Source organism: Equus przewalskii, chromosome 13 (genome assembly GCF_037783145.1).
Source record: "Equus przewalskii isolate Varuska chromosome 13, EquPr2, whole genome shotgun sequence".
In the NCBI taxonomy this organism is placed as follows: domain Eukaryota; kingdom Metazoa; phylum Chordata; class Mammalia; order Perissodactyla; family Equidae; genus Equus; species Equus przewalskii.
The window spans coordinates 77,124,865-77,136,572 of NC_091843.1; positions in this window are offsets into that span (position 1 = coordinate 77,124,865).

Consider the following 11,708-nt stretch of genomic DNA (forward strand, 5'->3'; position numbering starts at 1 on the left):
GGACTGCAAGTAGGTAATTTGGTATGGCAGGCGTGAGTGGTGAATGTTAGGGAATTTTGAGAAAAGAGGACAAAGAGACAGCACTTAAAGCAGAAACTGAGAGGGGCCTGCCTGGTGGTGCAGCGGTTAAGTTCGCGTGTTCCACTTGGCAGCCTGAGGTTCGCCAGTTCGGATCCCAGGTGCAGACATGGCGCCACTTGGCACACCATGCTGTGGTAGGCGTCCCACATATAAAGTAGAGGAAGATGGGCATGGATGTTAGCTCAGGGCCAGTCTTCCTCAGCAAAAAAGAGGAGGATTGGCAGCAGTTAGCTCAGGGCTAATCTTCCTCAAAAAAAAAAAAGAAGAAGAAGAAATTAAGAGAGTCCATCTGTAACAGTGGTTAGGAGCATGGTCTTAGGAACCAAATGGTCTGGATTCAAATTCTCCTTTACTGTTTATTTGTTGAATGATGTTGGGCAAGTTGCTGAATGTCTCTTAAACTTCATTTCTTCATTTGTAACATAGGCACAGTAATGTCCTAGCTCTAGCACCATTGTGAGGATTAACTAAGGTAGTGCTGTTGAAGGAAGAGGCCGTCACTCAATATCTAAAATGAAAGGCTGAACTTACTGCTTGGCAAGCAAAGGAGAATGGTCCTCATAAAACATACTCTCTCGGAACAAACTATTAGGGTTTGAGGAAGTGTGGGGCTCTGGGATTGGCATACTTTCAGAGGTTGAAGTGTTCAGCCACTTAGGGGTGGCTACTGCTGTGTGGTTCTTCCGCATGGCTGACTCTTAGAAGCAGGGTCACTGGAGTGAGGCTGCTGCTGACTGGGACCATCACAGATTGGCTGGCTCTCAGCAGTGTGGTTACTGATGACTAACAGCTCACCTAAGTGTCTGATAGACCAGGATGGGCTCAAAATTGGTTCTAGCATTTTCTTGCTACTATGACCAAAGAACAATCAGTCTTTTCCTTTCTTGAATATAGAATGTAAGATTATCATTTTATTCTCATTTCAAGTACTTAGAGTGGTGTCTCCGCATAAATGTTATATTATTAATATTTCTATTTACTATTTGACTGAATTGAGAACTCCTTTTGTTCACATAATCATTATGGGGATTGTTTTTGTTGTGTTTTTTTTTTCCCTGAAAGCAATGGAGATAATCTACTAAAGGATTTTTAACAGTGGAATGGCATGATTCAATTTGTCTTTAAAAAACAAAAACCATCTCTAACAGTATGGGTCAATGAGAAAAATATATACATAAAAATTATATTTTATCTCTCTGGGTTTATGTGTGTCAGAGTGTTCATCTCAGATGTATTGTCTATTGAGTTATAGTGATAAAAAATGAGGAAAAGGAAAAGAAATAAAAGTTACTTTATATAGCCCTGTGGCAAAAACACCTCCCTCACCAATTTTTACCAATAAAAATAACTCACTTTTGAAGTTCCAAGGGATTTTCACATTCAGGGGGTAAAAGGAAAATCAACTAATGCTCCAGTCTAAATTAAATGAAAATTCATTATACAAATTATTGTCGAATTTGAAACAGGTGTTCCTTTCCTACTTAGGGAGATAAGAAATGAGTAAACTACCACAGATTTGCTATTAATTCAAAGTGTTTTTAAAATGAAGAAAAAGTTAAATTCTTAGAGTTATACTTCTAAGTTTTCCTCTGCGGAGGTCCTCTTTAATAGAGAATTTATGGAACATCAGAAAGAAAAAAAGTAATCAAGAAAGAGATATATCATTTATGATATTTGGGTCTCCCAATATGGTTGGCCAAATGATCAGGGAATTGCAGCGCTACTGTTTCTAAAAGAAAATCTTGATTTATTAGTTGGAACCACCCAAATAATGGTATCTCTAGTGTCTGTGCGATTTTGGAAATGCCCAGTTCCACCCCCATAAAAGGCATATAGGGATTAAAAAATCCAAGACAGCTGCAGGTAGCCTCGCATCCTATTCCCTAAAAGAGGGAGCAGAAAAGACAAATATTACACCCAAATCTGTTGGTAGGAATCTGTCGTCACAAAACTGAGCTGTTTTCGTGTAACTGGAAGAATGCCCATGAGGTTTGAACAGAAACTGGCGTTCCTCTTTTATATTGTATTGACCTCACTTAGAAGAGATTCAAGGCATCAGTGTGTTCTTAAAAATCTCAAGCTGATCACTTAAAGTAACACAATTTGAAGTATAATTCTGTGCAAAAGGCTCACTAGTATACAATTGTATTTTCTTGCAACATGTTACTTCTGTAAGCATGTTCTTGCATCATATCCTGACGCTCTCATGATAGGATACAGAAAGGCCAATCTGAGGACAAGCATTGCCTGGAAGTAAAACATACTTAATGTCCAAGTCTGACTGCAATAAATAATCCTGGATCCAGTAAATCAGATTTTCAAAATCAAATGAATTCTGTAGTTGCTACACAATTTTGCATTTCCCATCCACAAATCAAGCTGGTTTAAATTCATGTACCTGTTCTAAGCCCACCCTACGTATTTTCCAGGAAAAGGCAACCATGTCTCAGCTGCCTGCCAGGGAAAGTGAAATTTAAATAAAATTAATGGAGTAATGGTAACTTGGTATAATTTTTTATTGAAACATGACAAAATTTGGGCAAGCACGGAGCCTTTGAACCCTAGCCACTTACTCCAGTAGTCTCCTAGGGGTGTACATCATGGGAACAAACAGTACTGAAATTGAGAAAGAATGACTGCCTTGTTTTGAATCTGCAATAACCAACACCTTTCGGTGGGGTGTAAGATAGACCCATCATATCCAAAATTCCAGTTGAGAGCGTGGGTAATTTTAACATCAGATAATTGCTGAATGCTCAGTTCAGCATACAGTGAGCATTTAACAAATGCCACAGAAGAGCGGCATCAGTGTGGGAAAGTAGATCTTAAGTTGAAGCATAAAGTTCAAAGACCTTAATATGCCTCCAGGACTGACCCCTACTTATCCCTCCAGCATCATGCATCGCTAACTTCCCACGTTCAAACTCGAAATTCCAGTTGTAGTAAATACTATCTATTCCCAAAGTACATGTCTTCAGACTATTCCCCTCCTCTTCCCCACATTATCTTTTACTCATTCTTAATTCAGTTACCTTGAGCAGTCTCCCCCATACACTCCCATACACCCATCCTCAAGCTGCGTGGCTCTTCTGTAGACTATAACTACTCTGTCATTTCCTTATCATATAATTAGTCATCTCCGTACTATGTAACTATTTCCCCAAGGGGTTATATCCCTCTGAAGAACAGGAACATTAACTTTCTTATATTTGTTGATTGAATAAAGTCTTGTATTTGAAACATATGCAAGTTGATTAAGTGCTTTCCAAACAGGGTATCCCTAGGTTAATATTGTCTCATCCACTATGTCTGTAGGTCACTTGAGTTTGGGCCTTGTTCTTAGTATAATGGTTCAAGAAGACCATGATTGGGAAGACTCCACTTTTCTTCTGAGCATCCCAGTTAGATTATTTCGGAGAATCCTGAGGCAGCCAACTCAGTCTATGGTATATTCGCTCTGATGCCAGATTCTCACGAGCAGTCAAACTTCATTGCAGTGTGATTCATCATTACAACTATAAGATAGAACTGTACCTCTGGTCAAATAGTGTCCACTGAAAACCATAATCACAAACAAATAATGAGATCGTTTTGCAAGCCATATTAAAATATAAGCCTTATTATTTCATAGTCAGGGTAACATGAGTATTAGAGCTATTTTCATCACGAGCCTTTTATGGAGATCTCGTTTAATGAAGCTCTAAAATGTCTTTTATGGAAACTAGTAAAGCAAGTTTGGTTTTCTAACGCTGTATAGTCAATAAAGTCTGATGACTCACTTCATGAAACCTATGTCATTCAGTAATTTCTCTACATCAGGAGGAAGTTTGGAAACCAGAGCTGTAGACAAAAGCTTTATTTTGATTTGAAGAAATATGACCCTATCTGGAAATACATAATTTTCAAAAGTACAAATATAGAAATACTTTATTCTGATTTTCTGGAAGGAATAATGATTTTTTTTAAAGCACTTTTTTAAAGTAGATGATAATGAATGTAAATCATTCTACAAAACAATGCGAGCTTATTTTCACATTTGTTTAGGATTAAACTGCATCCATAAACTGCTTCCACATGTATGCTAATTAACTCTGTAGCAGAACCAACCACCCAACTTTAAGGATTACAGACAAAAGCTTTATGAAATCCTACCTTTTCAGTTCAGCTTTTATCACCATATTTCTGGTTACCAGGGCTCAGTGGTGAGTAAGTCTATTTTGGGGTCTCCTTTGGCTTAGGGCATTGGTAATAGGCTATGGAATCTTTCCCTTGCAGATAAAAAGATTGAACACAAACCAGCTTGATGTAGACCCATAGTTACTATTTGATAGCTGCCAGTAGTGAATACAAAATGAAATAGTGGTTTTCCAGGAAATAAATCTTAAAATAAAAAAAGGCACCCTTGCATTGGTATTAAATGGCGTTATTGCTTGGCTCTCCAAGAGGCCAAAGACTGAGTGGGCATTTAACAACACACACACCTCTAGGACTGGAAATTTTAGGTCACACATTCGCAATATTATTTTGATGCCTTCAGGAGGTTGTAATGTGCCCAAGCCCTATTTGGAAGGGCATGTTTGTATTTGATGCTTATTTGTAGCTGTAGAACAGTGAACTGAAAATGAATAACGGTGCTTTTTGTAAGTATGTGTTTGTTGTGTGTGTGTGAGAGACCATGTTTTAAATATGGGCCCTATTTATTATCACAAATTGGCAGAGAAACAGATTCTAATGTTTATTGTGAGAATCTCTTCATTTGCTCATAATGTTAGTGCTTTGTTTCATTTTGTCTTGGAGTAAGTATGTAAATAAACATTTTAAGAATTTTAAGAGTATCTAGTTCTACTTTGACTGAAATATGGGTCAGAATCCTCAAGAAAACAGTTTCTTTCACAGTTTCCATCATCTTTGTATAATTTTTGTGATGATTCTGTTAATAATTATGAGCAAACAATGCCAGTGATAATACTGACCTACAGCTTCCAAGTTTCTTAGGCTAAAACAATATCCCAGAATTCCTATGGTTGTTTCATTCCTCCAGTCATACACTCATTCAACAAGATAATACTGAGCAACAGTTCTGTACCAGATACCATGCTAGGTACTGGTTATACCCACACATGCATAAATATAGGTAATGTGTTCCTTTATTGTTCAGAGCTTTCAGCATAGTATACATGTGTGTATATAATGAAATATTTGTGTAGAACATTAAAAGGATCTGTGAGAGAATTAAGAGGAACTTACCCAATTTAGATTGAGGGTTGGGCAAAGCCTCTGAGCATTTGCACTATGGAACTTGATTGCCTCATTCAGTTAATAACTTTTACTTGGTTTAAAAGATTCTTAACCAATAATAAGGAAGGGTGTTTTGTCTTCAATATGCACACTCAGAGTGGCTTTAGGGTATTTCTTTCTGTGGTATATTGACCACTGGCTCCCAAATTAACTGAATCAGAGATACTAGAAGACAGGAAAAAAGAAAGAGAAGTTATCTAGAGTAACTAGCTCTTCACAGCCTTCCGTCTCTCAAACATCCCCATATACAGACACTCATTATCTTCTTCGTATTCAGTAGAGACATAGAGATATTTTTATATAATCCTAAAGTTAGCCTACTTGGAAAAGGGAATAATTTAAAAATAAAATTGAAGATCCAACTGTATACTTCAGGCTTTTATTTTTTTTTTGTTTTGCTAAATTAATGTTAATGGGATTATTGGGTTAATATTGGCGCAGTTAATATTCTGTTTCAATACACAATTCCTTCTAGCATTATTTTTCCTTTGTCTACAGAAATACCACTTGCACATGAAAATATCACCTTGTCTCAATTATACGTTTTGATGGTAAAAAATATGTTGGAGGACTGACAATTTATAGATTGTAATAACCTGAAAAAATAAATCTTTCTTATCTCAAATATTTTTACATTTTAAGCAAATTTTCTTTTTTGGTGTAAAAAAGAATTTTCAAAATTACTGCTCCGTCTCTATGTTGTGTAAGATAATGAAGTGAATAAATATCTGTCATATTATTGTGTTTAATGAGTATTTTGGATTGAGATAAAGAAAGGACTGTTGAGTCAAATTTCAGCCTGTGAGTTTCCCCACTTTATAAAATTGTATACACCTATAGAACTAATGTGATGAAGGAAAAAAATCTAGGTCATAATTGCTATCATCCACACCAGAAAGAAAAGACGATTATCTTATCAGACCATAAGGATCCACTGAAATAGGTCTGAAAGGGTCTGAAGCTGCTGACAAAACCACAACACTGGGCCCAATTAACAATACCCATTTTTAATTAACAGTTGCTGACTCTTTGCCATTGAAATATTCACGCTCTAGGTGTGAAATGGCAACCCCCATTTGTCATATCTGTCAAAATTAATTTTGAAATCCCATGGTCTTCCTTCCACAGGATAAAAGCGAATAACTGGAGCTTACTTCCTACCTGCCAAAGTTCAGTTCCAGGACAAAGACTAGGAAAATAGAACCTAGAAAACTGGTTGGGTCAGCTTTAATAATACAACTCACATAAATTATTTTCATAGCATTTCTAACGTTGCAAACTGTGCCAATATTTATCCCATACTTTGGAAGAGGGCATGCGTGGGATTTTAAAGTTTCTATCCTTAATTCTTTTTAACTTTTTCATTCAAAAAAAATGTATTGAGCACCTAATATGTGGTAGACACCAACTGAGGTGTATCTTTGAATCTTGAGGACGCAAATATGAACAAGACAATGTGTTTTGGAGGACATTGCAATTTAACAAAGAAGGAAAAACTGCCAGATTCCTGTATACGTGACCATGAGGAAAGAGTGTGATCTCTTTACAAAGATGTAGAAGGGTACCACCATCAGCGATAACACAACTGGGCAAGACAGTTACAATAAGGATGAAAGGGCATACCGAGGTGTCTAAACCCGGGTTAGACTTTTTGAAAATGAAGTTTTTTACGCATAAAACGTTTGGATTCAGTAATAATGTTAGATTTGGAATCATTTGTGTATATTTATTAAGCATTTAATAAAATTTTTTGAAACAAATAACACAGCACGGTCTTTTTTTTATTGAAGTATAGTTGCCATACAATATTGCATTAGTTTCAGGTGTACAGCATAGTAATTTGACACTTATATACATTATGAAATGATCACCCTGATAACACTAGTAACCATCTGTGACCATACATGGTTATTACAATATTGTTGACTATATTCCTTATGCTGTACATTACCTCCCTCTGATTTATTTATTTTATGCCTGGAAACTTGTCCCTCTTAATTTCCTTCACCTATGTCACCCTTCTCCCCGTCCTCCTCCCCTCTGGCAACCACCACTTTGTTCTCTGTATCTATGAGTCTGTTTTTGTTTTAACGCAGCATGTCCTGCTTATCTTATTTGATCCTCCCAACAATCTTATGAAGTAGATAGTACTTATTTATGTTGTATAAATGAAAAAATTAATTTCAAAGAACTAATTCAACAACTTAAACTTACAGAGTGGGTAGTGGCAAAGCCAGTACTAGAATGATCGATTGACATTAATTCATCAATTCATTTACTGAGTGATCACCATATGCTCCGAGGTATTGGAAATTGAAAATATAGAGATGAGTAAAGCAAACGGCCTGACCTCGAACCTTTACTTCCAGCAGAGGTGAGAGATATGTACATAAGAAATTATGATAAAGAAGAAAAAATACAACATACACCTCTCATCGTGTATGAGATAAAAGAATAAGTGCTAAATTCCTCCTGTGGAAAGAGGAAAGTATTCCAAAAGAAAATGACAATTTCTGATCCATTTCATGGTTGTTTTCCTCACATGTCTGCCTTCTTTTGTCCATTCTGTGTAAAACACAGTTCTCATTAGAGAAGAAAAAGGATCTAAAAACATTGCATTGTTCCAGTGTTCAAGAAGCTTATATTCTAATTAAAGAACAAAATACCACCCTTGAAGCAAGAGAAGAGCAGTGGGGTTTTCAAGGTTGTAATCATTGCCTAGGTCTCCAGCTCAACAAAAGGGAGAATAAACGAGTGGAGCTGGGAGAAGCTGACACAGTCCTTGATCGCTGGGGTATTTACCGCTGCTAAAGGGAGAATTCCGCTGAGTGTATCAAGAGGGAAAGCCAAGTGAAGGAAGTTAAATTCAACAAGAGGTACCTGGAAATATGCTGGTTCGTTGAAAGCCCTGTACTGTTTCAGGTGGGCGGGAAGATGAACGGGATACAATTCCTGTAAGATTTAACTGAGAATAGATCTATTGTTATCCAAATTCTGACACAGAAGCCCCCATACATAGAAACACTACTCACTCGGAAATTTGAGGCTTTCAATAAAGAAAGCATATATTAATAATTTAGCAATAACTCTTTTGCTCTCATTTTATATATTAATGTTAAAATGTTAGTAAATACAAGTAGGTAAAAGGAAAAAAGAATCATGTGGATATTCTCCATTATTAATTGGACACACAACCACACACACTTTAGTGGGTTACATTGTCTGTGATTTAACACAAATATTTTCATGTTATAGGCCACCAATATCATCTAGGGTTTTATTTCTAATGGCTGCCTATTATTCATGACATCTGTGTACCACACATTATTTAATCAGTCCTTTTGAAGTACTTTCAATTTTCCCTCTTGTAACTGATAGGTATTCTCATAGCTAAATCTTTCATATTTTCATGATTGTTTCCTTATGACATATTTGTGAAAATATAACTATTAGATCAATAAATAATAAATATTTTAACACTTTTTTGATATGTTTGATCAATTCTCTTTCAAAATGCGTGATGTCTCACATCCCCTTTGGTATTGTGAAAACTTATTTTCTCTGAATTCTGAACATCATTAAATGTAATTTCCAGGTTGAAATACAATACACATATATATATTTCATTGTTTTAATGTGCATTTATTAATTATTGGTGATGTGGAATGTTTCCTCTGTGGTTAATTTTTGTTGTTCCTCCTTTGTCCACGTATTTACTGGTTACTTTTTCTTTATTTGTGAAAAATATTTGCATATTAATTCTGTTGATTCATTGCCCTCAGATATGCTACAATTAAGATAAGGCTGCTTTTTACTTTATATTTTTATACAGTAGAATCCAACAATCTTTTCCTTCTTACTTTCTATTTAGGTGGTATCATATATAAAATTTTTCCATTTCAAATTACATAATTAATGTGTATTTATTCTAGCATTTTTTATTTAGAGCCTTAGTTTATCTAGAATTTGGATGTATGGTGTGACATAGGATCCAATTTTATTTTTTCTTAATGGTTAACGATTTTCCCAACTACTGAATTCTTTCTCTACTGATTTGGCATACAGTATTCATTATATCCTCAATTATTCAATATATTTTTATCTGTTTCTGATCTTTCTCATCTTTACCATTGATCTATGTCTGCTTTATTCTTTTATTTATTAAGCCTTTAAACTAATTCTTACATATTCCGTAATGCTACTTCTCAAATATTTCACAGCTAGTCTCTCACATATACCGTCCAAAAACTCCTTTGAACAATTTTGTCAGATATGAGAAAACTAACTTTCTGATATTTTCTTTATGATTGTATTAAATTCATAGATTAATTGGGGGAGAATTGACATCTTCACACTGGTTAGCCTTTTTACTAGGAATGTCATTTCTCTTGCTGTTCATTTAGTTTTTTTCTGTGTTTCTTGGGAAATTAACAACTATTGGCCCCAGAAGAACTTGTATTGGAGAAATCCAAGAATGTTATTATGGAGGATAGCAAAACTTGCTATGATACCCCTGAATGAATTACACAAAATCTAGTTCAATCTTGGAAATGTTTACAACTTTTTCTTGGAAAAGAAAAGATTGGCTGTTACGATATTACCAAGTTAAACGCTATCTAGAGATGTAACATATACGGTAAACAAATGATTTTTACCACCTGTAATTTTTATCAATCATCTTCTTTTTCCTCTAAATTAAAACAATTTGATAAAAAATGTGTTGTGGAAGGGCTGGCCCAGTGGCATAGCAGTTAGTTTGCGTATTCTGCTTTGGTGGCCCAGGGTTCGCAGATTCGGATCCTGGGCATGGAGCTGGCACCACTTGTCAAGCCATGCTGTGGCAGTATCCTACACAAAATAGAGGTATATTGGCACAGATGTTAGCTCAATGACAATCTCTCTCAAGCAAAAAGAGGAAGATTGGCAACATATGTTAGCTCAGGGCTGATCTGCCTCACACACACACACACACACACACAAAATATACTATGGAATTTTCTTGTTAAATCTTAAAGCTGATTAGAAAAAAAAAACTGCTGGAAATGAAAGCAACATTTGATACACAGAAAGACAAAATACCTCAGAATATCAAAATCATAAAGTTAGGTATCTGAATTAGATGCATGCATTAATGAACCATGAACCTCTGGTCACTATCAGAGGCTAGCACCAGTGTTAAGGAAGGTAACCAGATTAGATGTTCTTCATGTGGTATAAAACACCAGGTCAAAAGTAAATATTTGGAATAGCACACAAGTATAAGGAAAGAGTCCAGGAGCCCTGGAATGAAGAACAGAATAGGAATGTGATTACGTGGAGAAATGTTTCTAGATACATTCCAAGGAAATATGTAAGGATACATTACAAGTACTGGTATTATAAAACATTTCTTATTGGTCCATGCTGTACAGAGAAAACTCATGGAGATTAAAATAATAAAATTTTACAATTTTTTTCCTAAGATTCTAGCAGCAGTAATTATTTCATGGTTTTTTAATAGCAGCCTATGAAGATGTGATTGCAGACTTTTGAGTTGTTTCTTTTTAATAGAGATAAATTTCACTGAGCCATATCAAACTTACACTGTATACCATAGGGCCAAAAACATGTATTAGTGATTTGAAAGAAGGAACTAAAAAGTTATATCCAATACATGTAAAGAAACAGAAAGTTGTGACTTATACAAAGATAAAGATAAACTGGTAATAGAAACTGCCTTTGAGAGGGCCCAGATGTTGGACTTAGCAGACTTCAAAGCAAATGTTGTAAAAAGGTTCAAAGTACTAAAGGAAGTCATGTTTAAAGAATTTAAAAAAGATAGGATGACTATGTCTCATGAAATAGAGAATATTTATAAAAAGGTATAAATTATTTTTTTAAAGTGATGTCTTGCGTTGAAACATGCAATAACTGAAATGAAGAAAATTACTAAAGGGATTCAACAGTAGATGCTTCTCCCAGAAGAAAGAATCAATGGACTTAAAAATGGATCTACCCAGATTATGTAATATGAAGACAGAGGAAAAAAGAAATGAAGGAAAATGTACGGTCTCAGAAAAACATGGGACACCATTAAGTGTACCATCATAAATAATGAGGGTACCAGAGGAGAGCAGAAAGAGAAAGGATCAGAAAAAGTGTTTGAAGAAATAATGACTAAAAGCCTGACAAATTGGTGGAGAAACATTAATCTAAACATCCAAGAAGCTCCATGAACTCCAAGTGATATAACTATAAAGAGATCAACACATCGATACATCATAGTCAAAACGTTGATAGTCAAAGACGGAGAGAAACTCTTGGAAGCAATGAGAAAAATTACTCATCAC